This window comes from Danio aesculapii, chromosome 6 (genome assembly GCF_903798145.1).
Source record: "Danio aesculapii chromosome 6, fDanAes4.1, whole genome shotgun sequence".
In the NCBI taxonomy this organism is placed as follows: Eukaryota; Metazoa; Chordata; class Actinopteri; order Cypriniformes; family Danionidae; genus Danio; species Danio aesculapii.
This window is the reverse complement of record NC_079440.1, coordinates 47,192,496-47,209,252: the sequence shown is the minus strand read 5'-3', so window position 1 is coordinate 47,209,252 and position 16,757 is coordinate 47,192,496. Positions and strand designations below refer to the sequence as shown.

The window sequence follows — 16,757 nt, the reverse complement described above, 5'->3', positions numbered from 1 at the left end:
ACTATCTAAGTTGATGGATGGACTATATATAAAAAGATGGATGGATGGATGGATAGATAGATAGATAGATAGATAGATAGATAGATAGATAGATAGATAGATAGATAGATAGATAGATAGATAGATAGATAGATGGATAGATAAACACAGAAAAACATTTAAACAAAAACTATATAAACAAAAGGATGAAATATATAAAAAAAAATAATAGGACTATATAAACAGACAGATGGACCATATAAACGGATGGATGAACTATAGGTCACACTTTATTTTGATAGTCCGCTTGTTGAATTTAAGTTACATTGCATCTACATGCCAACTAATTCTCATTAGATTATAAGTAGACTGTTAAGTTGGGTTAGGGTTAGGGTTGGGGTTAGGTTTAAAGTAAGTTGACATGAACATGCAATGTTTCTTATAGTCAGATAAATGTCTGTTGAAGGAGCAGTATCAACAGATATTAAGCAGACAGTCTACTAATGCTCAAATGACCATTAAAATAAAGTGTTACCAAACTATATATAAAAAGATCAACTACATAAAAAGATGGATGGATGGATGCATGGATGGAGGGATGGGAGGGATAGATGGATGGATGGATGGATGGATGGATGGATGGATGGACAATATAAAGAGATGGATGGATGGACTGAAAAAGCTTTTATTGTGCTGCTTGGACACATCTAGTTACTCAGTGTTTTGAAGACTAATGCAAGTTCTTCTCACATCTACAATGAGTGTTCGCCAAATGACTCTAACCAAATTATTGAGACAATTTAACTAGCTAATCTCATTTGTGTTGGGTTAAATCCAATTACATTTCCACACAAACTTTGGCCATATGTTGGGATTTGTGCAACACTTGACATATAAAAGGCTCAATCTAATTACCTTCAGATGCTTTTCTTTGCAGCAGTGTCTTTAAGGTTTAAGTGCACACAGAGAGACTGACAGAGACTGAAGTTCATTTGGTGAGCCATTTATTATGCCCTCCATGCTTCTTTTCTAATCAATGCTCATCAACCCTCTGATGTCCAGCTAATAGTGTTTTACTGCTCTGAGCCAGTAAACATCTTCTCTATATGCACGGCACATACGTGTATTAGCAATACGTGTGTAGTGTTATATTTTTTTCTCCACTGGCACGTCTCCATATAGCACCTAGTACAATGTAATGAGTCCCAATGGGGGTCTTATATATGGGTCTCACACTCTGCCATTCTGACAGACAGGATTTCCGGGTTGGTTATACTGTATAGAGAGGCTTGTTAGGACCACAGCGCATGCTAAACAAATGGAAGTGGGCATTAAAGAAGGCTGAAACGGCCTCGTTAAGATGGAGACTGCACCTGCTGGTTTTGTTTTTGTTTGTGTGCACATATGGAGCTCACACCCATTAGGACTGATTTACAATGTGGTGCAAGACATGCTTAAGTTCTTAACTCTGGCATGAAGGTTGACCTTAGACAATAAAACAAGTTAATGATCCACAAGTCCTTGCTTAAATTATTTCACTTTTGGCTGTTCTGTTGTTCTTAAACCTAGCTTTTATTTTATTATTATTTTCATATACATATAATTTACATTTTATCATCATTCACTCACCCTAATATACCAAATCTGTCATTTTCCTTCTTCCATGTTATCCAAAAGAAGTATAAAGACAGATAAAATATCAGCCATTTTTATAGTGATTAGCAAGTATAGCTGACAAACAACATTCTCTGAAAGATTATTTAAATTTCTTTGTTTATGTTTAGCTAATAATCTATAATTTGTCTTCAGAACACTAGTAATATAGATCCTGAGTTGTATTTACTGGTTTTATGGTGCTGACAGCTCCTTTATAGAATTGCACTATCCATTTGCAAGACCTTTTTGAAAATTGTTTGGCGTTTAACATTTTCCTTTCATACTCACTGTGAACAATAAGTTACTTTTCAATTGCAATTCAGTACTTAAACAATCATGCAATAAAATAATTAGTAGCTCAAACAGTAGAGCAGTGGTTTTCAAAGTGGGGGTCGGAACACCCTGGGGGGTTGCGGGACAATGACGAGGGGTCGTTTGGGGATTTACAAAACTCACATAAATTTTATTAAACTATTAGAATTACCCTATTTTATTCATAATCCACAGAAGATAGCTAAGTTACAATAAATAAACAACAACAATCAAAATATAGAAACGTTTTTTTGGATTGCAACCCCTGGGGTGTTTAGATTAACCACACAGCAATAGCATTAGCTATAACAGATTAATTTTACGAGGCCAGATAAAAATTTTGTACAACCTTTATTGCACAATACATCAAAAAAAGAGATTTGAGGTTAATATTAAAATCAATAAAATATCAATAAAAGACAAAAAAAATTCTATGGTTATTAGACAGATTTTTTTGTGTTGTCAATATGCTCATGCTTATATATGCCTATTGTTGTGTGTGCAACGTTTGTGTATTTATAACCACCATTAAGAAAAATGGGTGTCGTTAGTCATTGGCATTGTTATTTTGGGGTCAGAAAGTTTGGAACTCCTGCAGTAGAGCATGACACTTGTAATGCCAAGTTCATGGTTTCCCAAAGCTTTGACTTCCCAGAGAAAGCAAGAACTGATCAAATGTGTAAACTAAATCCACTAAAAGTAGCTTTTGGAGAAAAGCCACAGGTATAAATGTAAATAATTAAATGAAAAAAAATGTAATATATGCATTTGCATGTTAATTGTATTCAGGATGCACCATATGTGCAAATATATGCAACATATCTTATTGTACCCAAAGTCAAAATGCATTAGAACATTTGCAGATTCATAGATATGTGTGAAATATATTTTAAAAATGTAAAAAACAAAAGTAACACAATTTTGTGGAAAAAAGGATGTCATGCATATGCATATATGTTCAAACATAGAGTCAAAAATTAATAGTGTCAAAATGGATAGTTTTTTTGATGCACTGCGATGCAGACACGGACAATTCGGTATCAGTAAAGTAGATCCTAAACAGTAATTTCGTCATTTATCTCATATGCGCTTAGTGGCGGTGGAAAACTATGGAGAAATTAAAGGGGTGATCCACAGTGTATTTTTAAGGCTTGGTTGTGTTTATAAGATGCAAAGCAATGTGTGCTCATGCTTTACTTGTAGAAAATCACGATATTTTTTCATATATCTTACTTTGATTATATACAGCTACTCAGCTAACATGAAAATGACTGTCATATTTCCCTTTTCCTCCAAAAGGCCCACCCTCAAGAGGCTCTGATTGGTCAGCTAATATAATGTGCTGTGATTCGCGGTTCGTAGTAATTGTTAGCAGTGCCAAACAGCATTTCCTGTTGTTTACATACTTGTTTACATCTATCATGGATCAGCTGTGAATCACCTGTGATCGCTACTGCCGTTTATAAGTGTCGTTATCGGTAAACAGCGCCAGAGTGTTAGAGCCAATGACAGCCTTTTCTGTTGAGCGCGTGTCTAATCATAGGCGTTTAACAACTGGCTTGACAACGCTCAAAAAGCAAGAGGAATAATATTTACATTTGTTTATTTGCTATAAATGCTCATGTTGTTCTGTGCATATACTTGAGTTTTGTTTGATGCATTCAAAAAGAGTGTTTTCTTTGAGCAGGTCAAATTAAAGGTACAGTTCATATTACTGACTGCTTGTATTAAAGGACAAAATTGTATTATAAATACATATGACATGTATTTAAAATTTTACATTTTAATACAACAATTCTTGTGCTGGGAAGTAAAATATTTAATTGTGTATAGAAAGCATCGTCAATGCATCATGACGCACCGAGATATTGAATTGAACAGAATCAATGACATGATACTCATAACCGAACCGAACCGAACTGTGAGACCAGTGTAGGTTGACACCTCTAATACATGTGAGAGTATTCGACAACCAAAACAACAACAATGGGCTACAATAACGCATGTGTGCAGTGGTATACAGTAGTGTGTCTTTCAGCATCACCAACTACTGATCGGTCATGTATAATCCATGTAGTTAGATCCATGTGAAGAGGTATCCTTCTGATTACAGAAGAAGAAAACATCATACATGTATGATACATGTTTGGAAAAAAAACACTTATAAAAAATAAGGACGCTTGTCAATGCAACAGCTAAATGTTTCTTGATTAAAGGTCCTCCTGCAGGTCCTGTGACTGGTACATCCTTGTTTACATAGTGAGAGAGACAGACCGGCGCAAAAGCAAACCTCTGCATGTTTCATATCACGTCCCTGGACACAATGAGTCTTTTCACTACCATGAACTTTTAGGTCCCCATGGCTGTCACATCTATCCTCCTTCATCCTTTCTTTCCAGCATCCATTCTTTCCCTCCACTCCATCTTTGCAGTGCCTTGCTTGCCCATACCCTGAAACACAACCTCCTTTATAAGAACCCCAGGGACAAAGATGTCGCTATTCCAGAAGCGGTCAAAGCCCATTCATCATTTCATTTTGATGATTTTTTCTGTCTTTATTTGTATAATCCGCTCACTTCACAGTTTGGGTCTTGCTGATTTGAATAATGGTTCGTATAAATTCCATCAGTGTCGCATGCTTTGGGTTTCATATCTCTATCACAGGAAACATTATATCGCAGATAGTGTGAGCATGCTATATTTCACACCATGTTTATGGGACATACGCCAGCATGATTTTTTAATGGTGCACCCCATGGCGCAGCACAAGGTACATTGTGAAAAGTTGAGAATCGTATCTCCTGGTGCTTAAGTGATACATCTTTTCTCATGAATAAGATTTAAAGTGCATGGGTGGAAGTGGAGATATGTGAAAGAGATAGGACCATTAATCAGACGATGTCCACGGGCATGTTGGGGGAGGGGCAACCTGAAGAAATGTTGCTGCTGGCATTATTTTGCCGCAAAGCCCTGTGCAACACTGTGAAGCTTTGTTTTAAAAAAAGATGCTGACCTTTCAACTTCCTATATCTAAGTTAATCTGATAAGGTTACACATGAATAATGATGCAAAGATATGACAGTAATAAGTTCTTTTTCTTTACCTCTGTTTTCTTCCTCCCCAAATGATAAATGGGAATAATTTCTACCTCAGATTGTGTTTACACAACAACACACAACAAAAATAAAAAAGCAAATACAAGTGCATTGTTATGATCTAAATGTTCAATGGGAGTAAAACACAAAATTAAAAGTGTTAAATAAAATATGAAGTCATGGTGTCAGACTTGCACACTGAAGGTCTTTGCACACTGAAGTTCGAAATTTTCGTATATGTGTTTTTTTTTTTCATATTCCTTTGCGAAAAATTTGTCACATAAACAAACCTTGCACATTGAATCCTGTATTAATGAATCCATTACGAAAAAACGTCAATGCTAGCCTACCTTTTTATCCTCACAGACCGGTAAACGCCTTTAAAACTGTACTGCAGACCGTGGAGTAGTGGGGGTGGTTTTGGGGGGGGGGGGGGGGGGGGGGGGGGGGGGGGGGTTCGTAGGTTGCTAGGCAGCCATCAACATTGCTGTCACTATTAAACAAGTTTTATTTATAGAAAAAAATTACAAAGCACTGCAGTATTTGGGTGTTCTGTGTTTGTCTGAGACAATTAGTCTACCGAAATGTGTATATTCTATACAAGCTGAAGCTAATTGCTCAGTTTATGTCACGTGACTCGTGGTGCGCTTGTGGCATTCATTCAACTGCGAGCGCCTGGAAGGCGCGAGAGTGTCAGGCCTGTGTGAACACATCAAGTATAAAAGCCTAGTCCGTTTCATGAAGTGCGTGCGCAGTCACGCCAGACGAAGTCAGCCTTCACGCCGCTTGTGCGCACAGGCCGCGCACCTCCATTGGAAATAACGAACTTGCGTGAACTCTAGAAAAGACGTGATATGTGAATGGCCCCTACAAGACCGCCTTTATTTGCAATCTCCAGCAGTTGATTTTCTTGCATATGGGTTGCGGATCTATTTCTTGGCAGTTCGCAGGTACTTCACATGGCCTTTTCCCCTTAGCAAAGAAAGTTTCCAAAGACATCTGCTCCTTACCCATTTTGCTGCTTGTGGGTTAAATTTGGGCGCTCGAGTGACTGAGACATAAGTGAGAGAATACAGTCATTTTTCAAAGTAAAAGATTTTTTAAAATAAAAGATCGTTCAGACTCGGGAAAAATAAAACGGGAATAATTAATGATTTCTTGTGCGGCTCGACACCAATTGATCAAAGGACCGGTACCGGTCCGCGGCCCGATAGTTGAGGACCACTGGCCTACTTTGTTTTCCTCTCTTCTCCAAAGTAGAAAAAGAAAGAGAAATAGACTACATATTGTGTTCATCCAGAGAAGAGTTCAGCTCATCATCAAAGAGCTGCGCTGGATTATTCCAAAATGCAAAGTTCACTTCAGGAAACTAGTGGAATTTTGATACATTGCTTGTGATACTTCACACAGTCACATACATTAAAAAAAAATACTGAACAGACACAAGCAGTACCTACAGACATTATAATAGATGGCAGCCGCGTTGATGTGTCGAAGCAACGACATGAAAGCAGACCATGCTTTCTCTTATAATGTCTATGGGCATTACTTCAAACGTATGGACACACACATACACCAAACAGAGGCAGGCCAGAGGTGCGCCAGTCACTAAATCCAGTCACGGGTTCTCAACTGTCCACCATATTCTGTCTTTATTTTATGTGCTATGTTTGTCATAAAATTTTTGTATTTAGCTTTCTGCTTGTACAGTGGCTCAAAACCTCTCAAAGCTCTTTTTTGGATGCGAAAAGTGTAAAAAAAATGTACCTGGTTCAAATTTTTTTATGGCGGACGAAAGTTTCGGAGGCAGTGTGTGAGTATTAATCACACAACGTGAGGTCGAATGAGTTTTTCTATGTGCGAAAATTACGGACAAAAATTTCGGATTCAGTGTGCAATAACCTTTAAAGTTGCATTATGAGATACAAATCAATGAAATATAAAATAAAAATGAAACAATTGGGTAGGCTTAATTGTCCGTAGAGTGTGTATGGATAAGTTGGACGTGCTGGATAAATTGGTGGTTCATTCCGCTGTGGCGACCCCGGATTAATAAAGGGACTAAGCCGAAAAGAAAATGAATGAATGAATGAGTTCTTAATTATTATTTTGTTTTCTTTGGCAAAATCAAAACCAGACTGAACTCTTCAGAAAATGTAGTGTTTTGTCAGAAAAGTGGCTAAATTGAACAAATATACGATTTCATTCATTCATTCATTTTTGTTTTGGCTTAATACCTTCTTTAAACATTGATCGATACAGTGGAATGAAACGCCAACTTTTCCAGCATATGTTTTATGCAGTGGATTCCCTTCTAGCCGCAACCTAGTACTGGGAAGCACCAGTACACACGGTTTCCCACACATACACTATGGACAATTTAGCTTATTCAATTCACCTATACCGCATGTCTTTGGACTGTGAGGGAAACTAGAGCTCTCGGAGGAAACCCACACGAACACGGGGAGAACATGCAAACTCAACACAGAAATGCCAACACACCCAGCTGGGGCTTGAACCAGTTACCTTCTTGCTGTGAGGTGATCATGCTACCCACTGACCGATCATGCTACCCACTGATCCACTGTGACGCCCTATACGGTTTAATTTGCATGAAAAGTTACAATTTTTAAAATTTAAAATAAACCCCTTCCCTAAACTCATCCGTCATTAAGAGATGACCAATTTGTACTAAACAAAACAAAAAAATAAAAATTATCATGAGATGGGACAATAATCGTTTTCAAGGTATACTGCGGTTTGGAAGTCAAGGTTTTAAAACCGGTAAATTTTCTGCTATAACCATTCCTAAGGTATGTGTAAGATTTTTTATTTATGTTTTTTTTTTTTTTTTTTGGACAATAGTATCTCCAGCAGAAAATATATCCAACAATGCTGTTTTTAATTGTAAAGACATGAAAATGAAATTAATAAAGACAGCAGGAGTCAATGAATGATTTAATAATTAGCCTGACATTTTTACTTACTCCAAATTTTATAAATGTTTCCTACAATAAAATATATTGTGTTTAAAGGGGAATTGTATTACATTTGTTTTTTTTACCCAGACATTTAAAAAGAACATATTTTAGAGCCATAATCGCAATACTGTAAAACCGTGATATTTTTATCCAAGGTTATCATACCGTCAGAATCTTATACCGGCCCATGCCTAATTATGATTAAACTTTTTTTTTTTCGTCTACACTTATTTGGGATAAAACGATGACTTAAGCACAAGGAGACCAGAAATGTACAGCAAATGGGCATATACAGGGTCAGTTTTAAATAAAATAACAGTGCTTCCCTACTTCTCAGATATACAGCCTGTGCATGCCTGATATAATATTACATCGAATACAAAAACCGCCAAAAGGTACTGATAAAGGACTATTAATTCAAGTATTTAACAATCTAGTTCTTCATAATCAAAAAAAGATACCCTCAGTGATCAAAAAACATCTAATGCTAGATGAATCCTACAGAAACTGTGCTTTCCTATAGCCTTGGGCATTAGTAAAAAATATATATTGGTCTGATGTTCTCAGTGCTTTTTTGTTTGCCTCTTGGGAAAGGATGGAAGCCCTGAACACGTCTGATAAGACTGACCTCCTTCTCAAGTTTGTCCTTCAGGTATTACCGCATCATGTTAATTCTCCTTTTGCTGCGAGTGATGACGGTGACCGAGCAACTCCAATGACAACCAGCCTGTTAAATAAGGTTTAGGGGAGACCCTCCATCACTATAATCACCGCATCTTTTCTACAGCTAACCAATAATCCCTTCCCCCAATGCTCAACAGACAGAATTGATTTTATTCACACCACATTCAAAACCACAGAATACACACAAACACACAGGCGCTGCTCTCTTGCTCTCTCTCTTTCAAAGGAAATAATTTAATTCAGAAATAATATCAGTGGATCTCTGAGATAGCGGCTTCAAGCCAGTGTAGGCTAATCATAAAACAGAGTCTCTATACAGGCGCTGTGAATATGAACAATGTCTTTAGCATCAATAACAGGAGCTTATATTGTAATTTCAGGCACTATATATATTTTTTTTAATCTAAGGATTTACAGGCATTGTACATGTCATTCCAAAACTGTATGACGTGGAAAAGCAACCATTTTTACTGATTATATTTATGTATACATTATAATATGCTCTGTAAAGCACTTACCAAAATGTTTTAAAAAGGTATAGGATTTTTTAAATATTAACTTTTTCATCACTGCATATTTTAAATCTCATTTAAGCATATGCAAAGATTGCATGGAAAAGAGAGCACATTTCAAGTTAGATTTCATTAAACAAAGCTACTGTATGAATTAGAGTTGGGTCGATAAACGATGCCATCGCCGATAGACGTCACAATGTTGAGCCGGCATCATGATCCTCCGCCCCACCCCCTTTCAATCCCGCTTGGAAAAATACACACTTAGGCTCCTTTTACACTAATGCATCTTAGATTTAAAATGGCATTTTAGAACGAAAATGATTCACGTCCACACTGGCGTTTCATCTAGCATTTCTGAACAGCTCTCTGTCAACACTATACGAGTACCACTTGCTGAAAATGCACATCACGTGACCACACACACACACACACACACACACACACACACACACACACATACTGTCATGTGCTCGTCTGAGTTCCACCTCCAGCTCATCGGATGCTTTGAGTAGTGCACGTCGGACAGTTTATCAAGCATGTCCCACTGGATCGCGTCTCACTATAGTTGTTAAACGTGATATTTAATTCATCTTGTCTCTATCTAACGAATCTTCTGTCTTTTGAATCCATCAGGTAACGCATCACAGCATCAGTACACTGCTTCAATCTTTCGCTTTCATGTTTGTAATTTTAGCGAAAACCTCAGATACTGTTGGTTGGTTGCTGTTGGCTGTGCACCTTTTTTACCAACAATGTTTGTCGAAGCCATTATAACGACAAAGATCACTCTGCCTATTCATGCCAGAGTCTAGTTTATTTATGATTTGGTTGTGGGTAAAACAAAGATCGTGCGGGTCAGGTAGTTGAAACGGTAGGCTACAAATAATTAATTCATTATGAATTAATTAATTATTGATAAATAATTAATTCACAGACACCTATGACATCATCCATTGCGATGTTTCACATTAGACATCGTAGGATGCCAAATTGGTCGACATCGCCCAACCCTAGTATGAATGTCATTTTAATGGTGCTTTTTTGTATTTTAAAGCTTGACTGTCCACTATTTGACAGTACAAACCTGATTTTAACATTTGATTGGTTAAACAATAATCATAACAAACAGTCTTGTGGCATATTGTTCCATAAGATCTCAACTAGAAGAATACAGCAAGTATAACAGTGTGTAAACAGAACAACATGCTACTGTGGGCTACATTTTCAAGTGTTCTTAAACAAACAAGATCATAAAACAGTAAAATATGATGTGTACAATACATCTTCAGATATTCCTCAACATTTGCCATTTTACGTTGCTTTGTTACGGCTATAGAACATTTGGAATCTGCTCACATTGTGATAGTGATGACAGAGAGTTTTCCAGAAGCATTTGAAAATTTGGGGAAATTTAACCAATAGCAACCAGATTTTAGGTATGAAGGGTGGGTATAATAAATAGGTCCGAAGAATAAAGACCAATTCAGTTCAGTTCATTTTTATTTCTATAGCACTTCTGTCAAAGCAGCTTAACATAGATGAAGTTGTAGTAAATTGAAACTGTTTAAGTTCAGTTTTGACAGTTTAGTTTCAGTGTAATGTAAAGTCACTGGTAAAAGCCAATACACTGATGTGCAAATCCAATGATGTACAGCTCCTCAAGTCCCAAACCAATCAAGTCAATCATGGACTGTTTGACAGTAGGAACACAGTTGGATTGGACTGATCAATCTGATTGTTACATTCACCTTTAACAAAAAATACTACACAACTAAAAATGCAGTGCTTATTCACAGGGTCCTACTTGTTCATGTCTATGCACCCTGATCCATACGCATACGTACAAGAAAGAAAATTGGATTGCAATTTTGTATTGTAAAACTGGGTAAACCTAAACTACAGAACAGCTAAACTACAAGTATAAATAATTTAGAACTGGTACTCTGTTTGTTACCAATCTTCCAATTTCCAATTTGCGAATGTCAAGTCAGTGACATTTCCATTAATGTTGCATTTGAACCTTTTGGGAAATTTAACCTATAGCAACCAGATTTTAGGTATGAATGGTAAGTATGTTGAATAGAGATGAAGAGTAAAGACCAATTCAATTAAATTAAATTAATCTTTATATTAATAGCGCTTTCACAATGCAGATTGTGTCAAAGCAGCTTAACATAGATGAAGTTCTACTAAATTGAAACTGCTTCAGTCCAGTTTTCACAGTTGAAGTTTAGTTTAGTAATGTGAAGTCACTGGTAAAAGCCAATACACCGATGAGCAAATCCAACAATGTACACCTCCTCAAGTACCAAACTAAGCAAGCCAGTCATGAACTGTTTAACAGTAGGAACACACTTGGATTGGACTGATCAATCTGTTACATTTACCATAAAACCACAACACAACTGGAAATTCTGTGGGGTCTATGGGTCTTACTTGTCTATGCACCCTGGTCCATAAGCAGCTTAGCCAGTCCTATAAGCCCAACAATGGATTGCAATTTGACTAGATTGTAAAACTGGTTTAACTTAAACTGCGGTATAACTAAATTACCAGTAAAAATAATTTAGAATTGATACTGTGTTTGTTACCAAACTTAATCCAACTTGCGAATGTCAAGTCGGTGACATTTCCACTAATGTTGCATTTGCAAATGCCTAAAAACCTCATTCTGAATATCTTTCCTCCCTCTCGAATTCTCTTTCACATCATATCTATGCTTCTTTTCAGGCATGCCACCCTCATTCATTCATGTTGTTCTGCTTTAGAAAACTTCTGCGCCTGCTTTAAGCTGGCATAAAAATGAAAAGCGAGATGCAGCACTTTTTTTTCCTCAGGGCGCAGGTGTTCATCAATTGAATTTGTATGTCTGAGTGAATGTGGCATCACACATGGAGATGAGAGGCCTCGCTGTAGGTTTCATCTTTGCCTGTGATGGTTGAAATCCACAGTGAAAAATCAGTTAGCCTACACTGCGGTCGGGGTTATCTCACAGATAAAATGAAATCTGAATTGTTTTTACAACCTTTGAATAACATAAAAGTATATCATGAATAAGAAAAAGGTCTTATCGCACCTCAATTTACAGTGTTGCTAAGAAAGAAAGACAAAACTTGACCTGGTAGCATGAAACTAGGGTGCTATGTGTATCTATACTATTCTACTCCCTATAGATATGCCTCATTCCCCTCTCCTAGCAATTTTATCACCAGTCAGGTAAAATAGCATCAAAAACAGTGCACCTCTCTTTAACAAGCTGCATTATTTGAACCTCACAACAAGATATAAGCACAGAAAAGAATTGTATCAAGTGGCACCTTACTGGCACAGAAGAGCTTTCATTACAATGCTGGCATGGTGCATCGTCCATTTACAGTGTTCTATTTGTGGGTTGATGGTGAGAGGAATCTGGCCTAGTTTTCCTAGCAGTGGCCTCAATTGGCAGAATCTGGCAAATAAATAGCCTTTATGCCATAAAGGAGTCCCACTTTGAAGAGTCATGAACGTAAAAACCAATGATAGTTAATCATGTAATTGATTTTCTATTTAAATTTGTTTTAAGTCAGTACTGGAGTTTGTTAAATGATTTTACATGCACAACGAAATGCGCGAAGTGGTTGTTGCCACAGCAAAATGCATTTAACATATTTAATAGACAAGTTAAATCTAGTTTTGCTCTTTGCAGCGCAATTTTTGGCCACGCTTTCGTCAGTTATGAGATCTCCTAGTCCCTGCTTTGACAGAGAAAAAAGAGAGAGTGTGTCTGTAAATGGAAATACCTAATACATCATAGTAGCATGCGTTAACTACCTCTTCACAAATATTTTGAGCATATTTGTGATTTGGTTGATCAACATCAGCTACCTGGTGAAGAACTGTTAAGGATTTGTGATTGGTTTGTTCTGTTTCCTGGGTTTTGCTTTCTTTTAATTCCTAATAGGTCATCAGTGTGAGCATTCATACATTCATTTTCTTTTCGGCTTAGTCCCTTTATTAATCACAGCGGAATGAACCGCCAACTTATCCAGCATATGTTATAGCAGCGGATCTGAGGATCAGAGCTCATCCTCAAGTAAATCTGCAGTCACACTGGACTTTTCTCCCCTGAGCACCTAGAGGAAACCCACATGAACACGGGGAGAACATGCAAACTCCACACAGAAATGCCAACTGACCCAGCCGAGGCTCGAACCAGCGACCTTCTTGCTGTGAGGCGACATCGCTACCCACTGCGCCACCACGCCGCCCTCAGTATGCGCAGGTGCAGCTAATTTGATATCTTATTTAAGGAGCTGCAAAGATGTTTTCGAGAGACTGCTTTGGAGGATAGTTTCCTTGCGACTTTTTGCTTTATTTTAGAATTTAATCTTATGCTATTAGTTCTTATTTTGAACTTTAAATGTTATGTTAGATATTTAATTTACATATGGGTTACGTTGGTGCCCCTTTAATCTTTGTTTTTGATTAGTTTGTAACCTTTAAATACATATATTTTTGCATTTTTATTCTATTTGGTTTGGTTATCTTCATTTGTTGCACGCTTGAGCCAGCACGTAACAATTCGGAGCTCATCCTCAAGTAAATGTGCAGTCACACTGGACTTTTCTCCCCATATACTTCTATTCATATGCACGCGAATGCGTCAGACTAGAAACGCAAGCTTGTGCGACAAGTTTTGCAGTTCACTGCATTCAAGCAGTACAAGCTTGGTGAACTCTTGGTGACATATACTAAATACAGGTCAGATATAACAGTAAACATGTTACCTGGAATGACAATGGAATATTATTTTATATCTTACCCATATTTTGATATTTCATTTTGACAGAAGTTTTAGAAACATCACAGTAGACAATTTACGTTAGCATTTAATATGCTTAATTTGTCTTTCAAAATCACTTTTATAAATTGTATTTGACATGGAAAACATAATAGGAATCCTCTAGCAACTTCTAATTTTTAAAAACCTAAACTGTGTTAATATGAACTTACTATAAATACTATAAACATATTTCAAATCATACAGGCCCAATTTTGCAGTTAAATCACCCTGTAAATAAACACAAATGTGTGACACACGCAAATAAAATTGTTTTGTAATAACGATGACAGTCCGCCCTACTGGATATCAAACATAAACAAGAGTTGAATAAGAAACTAATGAAGTCTTTTGTTCCTGGCAGTAAGAATCTAATAGAAAACCAGCAATCTGCAATGTTCTCACAAGCACAGATAAACACAATGCTCATTCCTCCACTGCCACCACTCATTAGTAGCAAATCACACCCACTGTCTCAGTGGACGAACATCCAACTCATTTCTTATCTGGCTTTTCCACACTCTATACTGCGGACGGAAGAAGAAACCAATCATTGAGCTAATTCATCCTACGAAATTTGCTCGTGAAGCCTCAAAGCACGCGAGGCTGCCTTCTGTCTCTAATGCGACTTTAATTGTTTTCATTACAGTAGAGTAACTTATCTTGCTGTCATGACATAGATTTAGAAAGAATCTGATTTTCATAACAGGCATAAAGGTTCGATAATCACATAAAATTTTAACTCTGAGGGCTGCATTCAATATTTTGTATGTTAAAGAGGTTACTTGAGAGGATTACAGAGCCTCCATGTAAATGGCTTTTTGTACAACTTAACAAAACATAAGGTTCTTCAATGTTTTTTGATGTAACATCACACTTCAGTAGAGTATCAGAGCACATTTGCATGACATTAACGTATGAAAAATTAAAAAAAATTGGTTTAAAGGTTATACGTCAACATTGTTAAAATAAATGATGTATGCCAGGCCAGTAGATGGCATGCATTTACAAAATATTTAATCGGAAAATAATGCTATTGAAATACATGTTTGAATAATCCAATAATTAAAAAGTTATTTTTAAAATAATACACTAATACAAATATTACTAAGTATGAGATGAAATTAATGTAAAACCATTAGCATCTAACAAATGAATGCGGTACAATTAGTCACCAATGATGTCGTGGTCACACTCGAGTTTCAGCATGTGAAAATCTGTAGCATAGCACTGTGAAAATGGGCGGAATTAAACAAGATGATTAGACATTTAAAAAAGAAAGCAATTGGTCCAAATTTAAAATTTCTGTACAGAGAGGTCATGTTTTGATCTTCGATTGGTCTTACACAGTCACAGTTGAACTTTGCACCACAGCGAACTGCAAAACTTGTCGCATAAACTTGCGTTTCTGGTCTGATGCATTCACGTGCGTGAATGGAAATCTATGGGGCGAAAAGTCCAGTGTGACTGCAGCTTTACCTGTAGGTTTCAAACAAGCCTGAAGGACCCAATTAGTTTGATCAGGTGCATTTCATTAGGGTTGGAACTAAACTGTGCAGAGCTGCGGCCCTCCAGGAACTGAGTTTGGCACATGTGCTGTACAACAATTAGTCATCAGTGAAAAAGTTTAAGAATTCAAGGGGGCACATAAGTGGGGAGGAGGGGGTGATTTGATTATGTTCACCAGTGATAAAAAAAAGGGATGTGTATCAGAATAAAACTGCAAACTGGAAAAAATAGACAAACATATTGCGAAATAAGCAACTTGTACACTCAGACATCTTCACTTTTGGTCACGTGAAACATAATGAACGTACGTAAATACACTCACTTGTTGACAATTTAAACATTTTTTTTGTTTATAGATTTACTTTTTAAAAAGATTACTACTTATGAAATATCATAATTATAAATATTGTCACATATACATTTACGCTGAAAACCATTTCACCATCAAATGGAACCACTAAATGTCTATTAATGCAGGGGAAGGACTTTGCCTCCTCATTTCCAAAGCCCACCACATACCACTGCAGTACAGATTTCTAAACAACTAAAGAACAGAAAGTATGCTGTGCAGCCTAAAACTCTCCTCTTGCACAAGCTTTTCCCCTCTTAACTGAAACCTTTATTTTCAAGACCGTGCAGCCTGGGGTTCAGTGAGAACCCAGAGCAAGCCAAGCACTCCAAAAAAAGCACAAGAGATCAATCCTGTAGAGGAAAATTAGCATCTATTCAAGTCTAATGTTGGTGGTAAGGATGTCAAGGGCTACCAAGGGCATGCTTTTCAAAAGCACAATATGCTTCAAGCACCACAAGTGTAATGAAAGTACCGCATATAGTGTATAGAAACAGCTGCAAGGCAGTGTGCATTTTAGATTCACAAATTGTAGCATGACTGAAGTCTCACGATAGCAAACGACACTGATACATTAATATGAGGATGAACCAAGATGGAAAGAGTTGCAAATCTAACAGGTTTTGTGTTGGTTATATTTTCAACGTAGCCACTTACATTCATCTTTATGTTGCAGTTCTGACTAATGCCTTAATTTAAACCATCACACAGAAAATATCGAATAGTTCTTTATTCACATTTTAATCGTTTAAACATCCCAAAATTGGCGTGAAAGCAGACATTAGATCAAATAAAGACAATCAGCAGGGGTTTCCTGTCACAGCTGGAGTCCAGAGTAAGTACGCTATCATGGAAATA

At 36.9% G+C, this 16,757-nt stretch overlaps 1 protein-coding gene across 1 annotated transcript in view; it reads right to left on the bottom strand.

Annotated features, from left to right (window-relative positions):
* Nucleotides 1–16,757, bottom strand: part of chl1b (cell adhesion molecule L1-like b) — a 189,058-nt gene that overhangs the window by 171,993 nt on the left and 308 nt on the right. The window lies entirely within an intron of this gene.